Source organism: Cervus elaphus, chromosome 12 (assembly GCF_910594005.1).
Source record: "Cervus elaphus chromosome 12, mCerEla1.1, whole genome shotgun sequence".
Lineage (NCBI taxonomy): Eukaryota > Metazoa > Chordata > Mammalia > Artiodactyla > Cervidae > Cervus > Cervus elaphus.
The window spans coordinates 55,890,244-55,899,244 of NC_057826.1; positions in this window are offsets into that span (position 1 = coordinate 55,890,244).

Genomic DNA, 9,001 nt, shown 5'->3' on the forward strand with positions numbered 1-9,001 from the left:
AAGACATACCCCCCTAAAAATAAATAAAGCTGTTTTTTAAAAATCATGTATTCTCTTAAAATTTTTAAATAAGAAAAAAAAAATGTTTTCCAACCAGCTTTAAATAGTTGCAAAGGATGTGATTTCTGGTATGTTGGAAATATTGACATTTAAAAATAAAATTTAAATGTATCCAGTAGAATCACAGTGATTTTATGTCCATCATCAATCATTTGCAAAATACATAAGCAAACTTTTTCTTTAACAGAAGAAAATTTATATCACTGCTTTTTCTCTTTGAACCCATATTTTCTTTCCTCTTCCCCCTATATAATGCTGTTCTAATAGACTATATAGTTTATGCTTGAAAATCTCTTATTTATCATCAAACCATACTTCTCTACATAAATAAATATATATATATATATAAACAATAATGAATGAACAAATTGTAGTATATACATCCAATGGTATATTTTTTAGTCATAAAAAGAGTTCACTCTTTTTTTCACTCATGTACTGATACATGCTACAAACATTATGCTAACTGGATGAATCTGAAAAACATTAAGTGTAAGAAGCCAAGCACAAAGGGCCACATTATTATACAGTTCAATCCACAGGAAATGTTCAGGAGAGAAAGATGCATAGAGACAGAGCACAGATTATTGCCAGCAGCTGAGCAGAAGGAATGGGGTGACTGTTTAATGGCTATGAAGTTTTTCTCTGGAGTGAGGGAAACCCTTTGGAACAAGACAGAGGTAGTGATTGCATAATATTGTGGATATACTAAATGCCATTGAATTGTTCATTTTAAAATGGTTACTTTCAAGAACTTCCCTGGCAGTCCAGTGGCAAAGATTCCACCTTCCAATGCAGGGGGCCTGGGTTCCATCCCTGCTCAAACTAGGGTCCTGCCTGTTGTGGCGTGCAGCCAAAAATTAAAAATAAATAAAATAAAATGGTTACTTTTAGTTATGTGAATTTTACCTCAAGAAATTATGTTTTAGAAGCTTGAAAAATTAAATTTGTATCCTTTTCCTATTTTTGGTGTCCGTAAATCTCTAGAGTCTAAAGTCTTCTGGACTGACTTATCATTCACTATCAAAACAAAAAATATATATGCAAATGCTGATGGGGAATTATTAAATATTAGAAGTAAAATTTTATAGGAAATACATCTCATATTGAGATAGATATATACAAGAAGGAACTGGCAACCCACTCCAGTGTTCTTGCCTGGAGAATCCCAGGGACGGAGGAGCCTGGTAGGCTGTCATCTATGGGGTCGCACAGAGTTGGACACAACTAAAATGACTTAGCAGCAGCAGCAGCATACAAGCTGGAATGAGACAGTGATCCACACCAATTTTATTTCCACATTTCATTTTTATAGATGCTAATGCCAAGAATCATATTCACATAGATAAGGGCACAAGAGTAGGAAGTTCTGCCAGAGCCCCTCAACACCACCTTATCATCCAGAAGGTGACAACTGAATTTGTTTCACTTCCTTCAACTGTTGAAAGCAAAATATTGCAAAATCTTTGATTTGCAAAAGGATTTATTGCCCAGTCATTTTGAGTCATTCACTTTCTCAATACTGAAATCACTCTTTGTTTGTTTTTATATTTTTACCCACACTGCGGCACATGAAACTTCCCTGATCAGGGATCAAACTTGCACCCCTCTGCAGTAGAGGCACAGAGTCTTAACCACTGGACCACCAGGGAAGTCCTGAAATCACTCTTTTAAATTGTTTCTTTGTTTGGAACTTCAGAGAAATTTACACACCAAGGCAACATACCAAAATAAGATTTAGGATGAGCGGAAGATAAGTCCTTTATATAGCCCAGGCTGAGTTATCCTGTAGGAACAAGTAACCTCAAAATCTCAGTTCCTTAAACCAACAAAGGTTCTCTTCTCCTCCACCCCAACCCCCAACTCACGACACATGTCCATCGCAGGCCAGTTGGAGGTTCTGATCCGTGCCATCCTCACCCAGGCATCCAGACTCCACCATCTGAAATGTCATCGGTCACCATGGCAGAGAGAAGGTAAGAAGAAGAATCACACACTGACTCTTAAATGCGTCCACCCAGAAAAGACTCACTTTTGCTCCTGTTTCACTGGCCGGAGCAAGTCACATGGTAATACCTAACTTCTAAAAGGTGGGGAAGGACCTGGAAGGAGAACAGGGAAAGCAGGTGAATGGCACCAGTGAACACCAGACCTTTCTTCTGTGAAGTGGGAGTCAAGCCATTGTGAAAAGGAAGCGAGGAGAGGCATTCTCAGGTGTGGAACAGTTCTTCTTCACGGTGTTTTCTGGAGATGGGTCCCCTTCAACACAACCCTGCCACCTACCCTTAGAAAAGGCTTTCTGTATCTCTAGGGGTACAGATGCCCAAGCATGAAGACCACAGCTGCCCTGGCAAAGCTCCCTTAACTTTTAGGTGCAGGGACCTCTCCCTGAGCTCCTTCTGTTCTGGATTAGCCATTTGGAAGCTTCTAGGAATGAGCTACCTTTGATCCATGTGTATCATGTTTTCCTAACAAGCTGTAGTCTCTCAGGATGGGAACGATATCATCAAGTTTTTATATCCCTTAGGTTACCTAGCAAGGTTGCTCAGAAAATATGAGTTCTGCTTGTTGGCCGAACTGGTCACTTTCTTTATGCTTTAGTCTCCTCATCTGTGAAACTGGAATTGCAAGGCTTGCCCTTATGATTACAATTAAGATGACAGGAAATCTCTGTCCACTCTCCTTTATTTAACAAGGATCAGCATCTGCACATCTGAAAAGCTGTATGTAATGATGAGCCGCTGAGGGCTCTTGAGAAGCTCTGGGGAAAATGGGTTTGGGCAGATCAATTTGACATCAGTGATTGATGGGTGGTTGGGATACATGGGAAACAGTTTGGGTTGGGGGCTAAGGGCGGGAGGTCCAGGTAGAATGTTTCCCCAGTGATACAAAGGTGAGAAGATAGTACCCACTGGGAGGTGAGGCAGGGAATGGCGAGCTACACTGCATCCTCAGTAACGACCCCAGATGCCTATCTGAACACCCACATCTGGATTCAAGACAGATCTGCAACCTTGGCAGAAATCCTCCCTTGTGGCCAAAACCAATTGTTTCCTGCGCCCTGCCTCTGCCCCCTGGTGGCCTCTGGAGGCATTGCAGGTACAGTGTCACAACAAGATGAATGCTTCTAGTTCCCCACAGGGAGAGTCCAGATTGACGTGGTACAGGGAAACATGACCAAAGTTGCTTCTGTAGTAAACAAAACAAAACAAATGGAACAAGGGAGGGATAGGAAGGGGCCTCAGATACCTGGGTAACTGAGAACTTGGGCAGTTCACAAAGTGAAAACCAGAAGCAACCTTTGACTTCCAAATGGCAGCATATGGACCTTGGTTTAGCCTGCACAACAGTTTTAAATTTGGGGTAGTTGCCAACATCCAGAATCATGAATTTTCACATTAAAATCTTAATGTCCAGTTTCTCTTGAAAAATCAAAACATCAAGTCACATGGAGCCCCCATCCGGCTGACCAGCTGACCGGAGCTGAGGAGAAGCCCAGGCCCCTTTCAATGCAGCACCCATGCTGCCTCCCAGAGTCCCATCACCCCTGGCTGAGAGCTTCCGACTCCTAAGGCAGGCACATCATGATGGAGAACAAGGTCAAAAAATATCAGGACAGAAGCCAACCTGTCATCCAGTGCTTGATTCGCCTCCTGAATATCCCCACTAAGCATTGTCCAGCAAGCATATGTTTGAAGACCTTCAGGGACAAAAAAAGTCATTGCCCTTATGGCAGCTCACAGTACCTTCAGATCGCTCCGACTGCTTTCACAGCGTGGGAACCTCTGTTGAGTGTGCATTCCCATGAGGACACATGTCCAGAGAGAAGAGACTTGCCTGCTATGTGGCTCAGAAGTGAAGCAACCAGTTAGCAGGCTTGTGTTATGTACCACCAGGTGCCCTAGACTATGCTGGTGAGTGAGGATGGCACAACCTATGCCTTAAAGAAACAACCCGTCTGGGCAGGGACCAGCAAAGTCCACATAGATGAGATCAATGCTTGGTAATGCTGATAAGAGTGACACCTGGGTCAAGTGCACTGAAAGTGCTCAGTTGCATCTGACTCTTGGTGACCCCATGGACTGTAGCCTGCCAGGCTCTTCTGTCCATGGAAATTTCCAGGCAAGAACACTGGAATGGGTTGCCATTTATTTCTCCAAATTTTGCTTATATGGCTAGTTGCTTATATGGGTGTTGTCAATGACAAAATAACAAAGCTTGATAAGTTCATCCATGCCCTGTGAACTTTGCGCCCTGAAGGGGAACCATCCAAATCAGAGCTCCCAAGGAGGTCTAGCCCGGCCACTCTAGAGGGTGAAAAGTCAAATACGTAAGCTCTGAAGATATCAAATGTACTTTTTAAACTCTATGCCATTCCTAGCTTATTACTATAGACATCCTGGGATTTCAATCAGTGAGATGGAAAAGGATGCAGGTAACTGACTGGATTGTCTATGAAACCGTGAGTCAGGACACCTGAGTTTTATGTCAGTTCTCCATAGCTGAATGCACTTGGGCACATCTCTTTGCCTCTGGGGGCTGAGGCTTCTCCATTTGTGAACTAAATCGGGGTGAATCCAGTTTCTCAGGACCTCATATTCACTTTCTACCTCCAGTGCCAGAGCAGGGACTGGCTACCTATAACATAAACTAGGTACAAATGGAGTTAGGGGCTCCATACATGTCTGCAACTGACTACCAACTCTGCCTCTGAGAGGACTGGTCAGAAAAGCGGCTCCCAGGCAGCCCAGAGCAAATGGACCCTGAATTTTTTTCCCAGGCAGAGTTCCTCCTGGAAGACCAAAAGTAAAAAGTATCTGTGAGGCATGCGATCATTTTTTGACCACAAGAGGGCACCCCAGCCTCACTCCATGCACCCAGCACCTGGAAAGAGACAGGCCAACAGTGAGCATAAGTCTTACCTTGGGTATGGCCAGGGCCAAGACAAGATGCCTGATGTGTAGACACAGGTAGACATAGGACAAAGGAGCAATGAAGAGAGCAGGGGTGGCGGGACCCGCAAGGGGCCAAAGAGAGAGAAAGGGACTTGCTAGGGTCATAGAGTGCCGAGACCTGGAGTGAGGTCTCACCAAGCCCCCCCACCCCCTTGAGGATGAATGCAGTACTCAAGTTTCATAGGGAAAAACCTCTCCCTGTGAGCCTCTCAGAGTCTGCACGTCTTGACTTGAGTGCACAGTGAGGAAGGGGCCAGAAGTCAGACTGGGATGAGTCTTGAATGCCTGACTCCGGCCATCTACCCATAGGCTCTAAAGGACCAGGAAAGAAAGCTCTTTGAAATCATGAAAGTGTATTTTGGCATGAATCATCTGGTGGCTGTAAAGAGAAAGAGCTTTATACCATGGAATGTATAAGCAAGACATATTTGGGAGTATGGTCTTTGGGGGAAATCCTAGTGATGACCATTGCTCTTTGTTCCCCTTTTATGGTGCTTCTGCCTCCATCTCTTCTGAGCTGGTTGCCAGGAGATATACCCTGTTGGTTCCAGGAAGAAGAACCCAGATCTAGGGAAGCAGGCACATTTGAGACACCTCTAAGGTGAGAGCCCACCTTCACCAGAGGACAGAATCTGAGTGTCTTGCTCTGGAAGCCAAGAGGGGTGACCTTGGGGTGAAAAATGGGGCATCTCCCTCCATGCCCACCTCGTAAGCCTCCCATGTAGCTGTTCTGAGAAGCCAAGCACAGAACCACACCATTACAGGCTCACAGGAGGGTCTGTACTCAGGCAGGGAGGAAGCAATGGGACAGCTTCCTGGCAGAAGGGGGCAGGAGAGGGCACCAGCCACTTGGAACCGCTGACTCCTAAATCTTCCCCTTCCTGGTTACCACCCATTTCAGTTAGTCCACAGTCCAGGCCCTCAGACCGCAGGCTGGACCCTGAGAACAGTGACTGTACCTTATCCTCCACCTCAGCCCCAAACACAGGCTCCAGAGAGCAGATGCGCAGTATTCGCCCAAGGGAAGGATGAACGGGGTGGAGGCATGATGCTTCCCCAGAGGTGATAAGAACCCCAGAGCTCAGTGCCTCACCGGGGCACCCACTGCCAAATGTGACTCTAACACCTCTGCAAACTCGAACTTCCTGTTCATGAAACGGAGACAGCTGTTCCCTAGACTATGTCCCAAAGACAGGAGGATGCGTGGCTGTGGGGATCAGAGACAGGAGGATTTGTGGCTAAGCCTGTGAACTTTGGTCCCCTTATCCCCCTGTGGTTACATTATTGAAAACAACAAACTGAAAGCACTTCATCATTAGTAAGAACTCCTTCAGGCAGCACGGAGGATACAGTCACTCACAGACCCTAATGAGATACTCAGACTCAGATACAGGTGGTTGATATTGACACATGAATAATCCTGCTCTGGCCAAACTAGGAAACAAGTCCACCTTAAGAGATTTCTGAGGATGAACTGGGAGGTTGGGATTGACATATATACACTAGCATGGATAAAACAGATGAGTAGTGAGAACCGACTGTGGCACAGGGAACTCTACTCAATGCTCTGCGGTGACCTAGATGGGAAGGAAATCCAAAAAAGAGGGGACATATAAATATGTATATATATACAGCTGATTCACTTTGCTGCATAGCAGAAACTAAAGCAACACAACATTGTAAAGCAACCACACTCCCATAAAAATTAATTTAAAAAGAGCTTTGCAAAAAAAAAAAGAGAGAGCTTTGCTCACCCTTATCCAGTCAACCTTTTTTCCCTCCCACACACCCTAATGGTTGTAGCCTTTGTTTTTCTCTTGTTGGTTGATTTCTACACCAGGTTACTAGAGAGGCTTGGGGAACGGCTGGCCCTTCTAACTGCTCAAGTAGGGCTTCTCTGGTCCCCATGACACCCCTCCAGAGTCCCCCAGGAGTGCTGGCCTTCATGGGATCCCTATGGCTCAGAAACCCCCATAATCATTTAACTGTGAATGGTAATACCAGAAAACCAGGGTCTTGAGCCTTCTGCCTGCTGTTGGACCTTCTTAACTTTGGTTTCCCTAAGTGCAAAAAATAGGTAATAGTGCCTTTCTTGCTTATCTCATAGGGCTTCTGAGAATCACCAGAGATAGCGTATGTGAACATGTTTTGTAAACTATAAAGTTGTATATGAATGTATTACTATTACTTTCTGCTACTGCTGCTGCTGCTACTGTGGTCAGAGCTCTGAAATCCTACAGGATTTGACCAAAAGGCTAAAGTCAGATCCAAAGGTGTCCAAGTGCCAACAGCTAGCTCTGGGCGCTTGTAGATGGTTTCCATGGCTCCTGGGTCCCTGCCCTCTCCTCCCAGCGGGGCAAGGGTTAAACACCTTTCGAGGATTTAATACACCGTTAGAAAAATAACCAAGGAGAGTATAAATTAGCATCAACTCAATTTCATTTCTGGTTAAGGATGAAAGAAAGAGGAACCTGTGTTCTTTAAAGATGCCTGCAGTGAATATTTATGGACTACCTCCCCTGTATGAGGACCTTTCCTGCACTTTCATTAACTCCCACAGTAGCCATGTGAGAAAAGGGCACAGATTTGCAAAGAGATAAGACATTCAGAGAGGAAAGATGGGCTCTCATGGAACTATACAGCCATTCTTCAGTTCTTAGACTCTTACTGGGTTGAGTTGCATTTTCTCTACCATGCACAGCGGTGCAGAGACACAGTCTTGGTTCTTGCATGCCCAGATGGGTCTTGCAGACCCAGTGACTCTGTCCTCCAGGTTAAAAAGCCAGAGAGACTGCACAGGGCTAGACTGAAGCTAGAGTAGTCACTGGGGGCCCTCTCTTTGTCCCTTGATCAGGGAGCAGCACACAGGAATCCAGGGAGAGGTAAGGCCGGAGTGTGGCAGGTAGGAGACACCAGCTCTAATCCTCACTAAAACTGCAGAGGAGGCTGCCAAGCCCACGGCCATCCTGCACCTGCTGCCTCTTTGCCCGGGTATTAGACAGCATGTGTGTGGTTCTGGAACAGCCATGTGGGGCAACGGACTGGGAATCAGGAGACACAGGTGGAGCACACCTTGGCCACTGTCTTCCCGACCTTAGAGCAAATTTCGTCACCTCTCTGCTTCAATTTCCTCATCTGTAAAATGGGAGAGGGGTCTGGATCAGAGTCTCCATGCTGAATTCTGATTCTGACGGGGAAGAGCCCTTCTGATGATCTGTTCTGAGGTCAAGAAGACAAAATGGTCCAAGGGCACCTGACCTCACTCACTGACCTCCTTCAGACCCCTGCTGGGGCTCCCACCCACTCACCCAGCCCAACCAGAAGCCAGAGGGTGAGGGGGCCCATGGATGTTGTCCACACTGCCCAGAGGGTGTGGGTGGGCTGCATGACAAGCAAGGAGGTCCAGGACAAACAGGAGCTCAGGCCCCTTTCTGGTCAGCTCTGGGAACGCTGCCGGGGCAGCGCCCAGCCTCTCTCCTCACAAGGGCGCACTCTCAGCTCTATGGCCCCTCTTCTTTCCGGAGGGAGCACTTCAGGGAGGAGGGCCCGCTGTCCCAGAGGCAGCCCGCCCCAGTGGAGGCCCTCTGGATGGACAGAGGCGGGAGAGGATGCAGCCAGGTAGAGGTTTCTGCTCCTTCCTCCTGACACTATGAGGTAAAGTCTTTGCTCCCTTCCAGGGTCCCCTTCTGGCCACGCTCCCCAAATCCTGCCCTGAAGGCTCTGCCCTGTTTCTCAGGGATATCTGTGTTCTGTCAGGGAGCTCCTGGAGATCAGAAAGCCTGGATTCCGGACCTCTGCAAATGAGGCAACGCAGGTGTGATGGGTGGAGCAGAGGGAAGGGGTGAGGGTGAGGGCCTGAGCCCTCCCACAGTTACCTGCACGGACTCCCCTGGAAACTCAGGGCTTGGGAACCTGCTCACCTGTGAAGGCTCCAAAAGAAGCCACATCCCTAAAAACACTGGCCAGGTAGCAGCACCCAATGACCC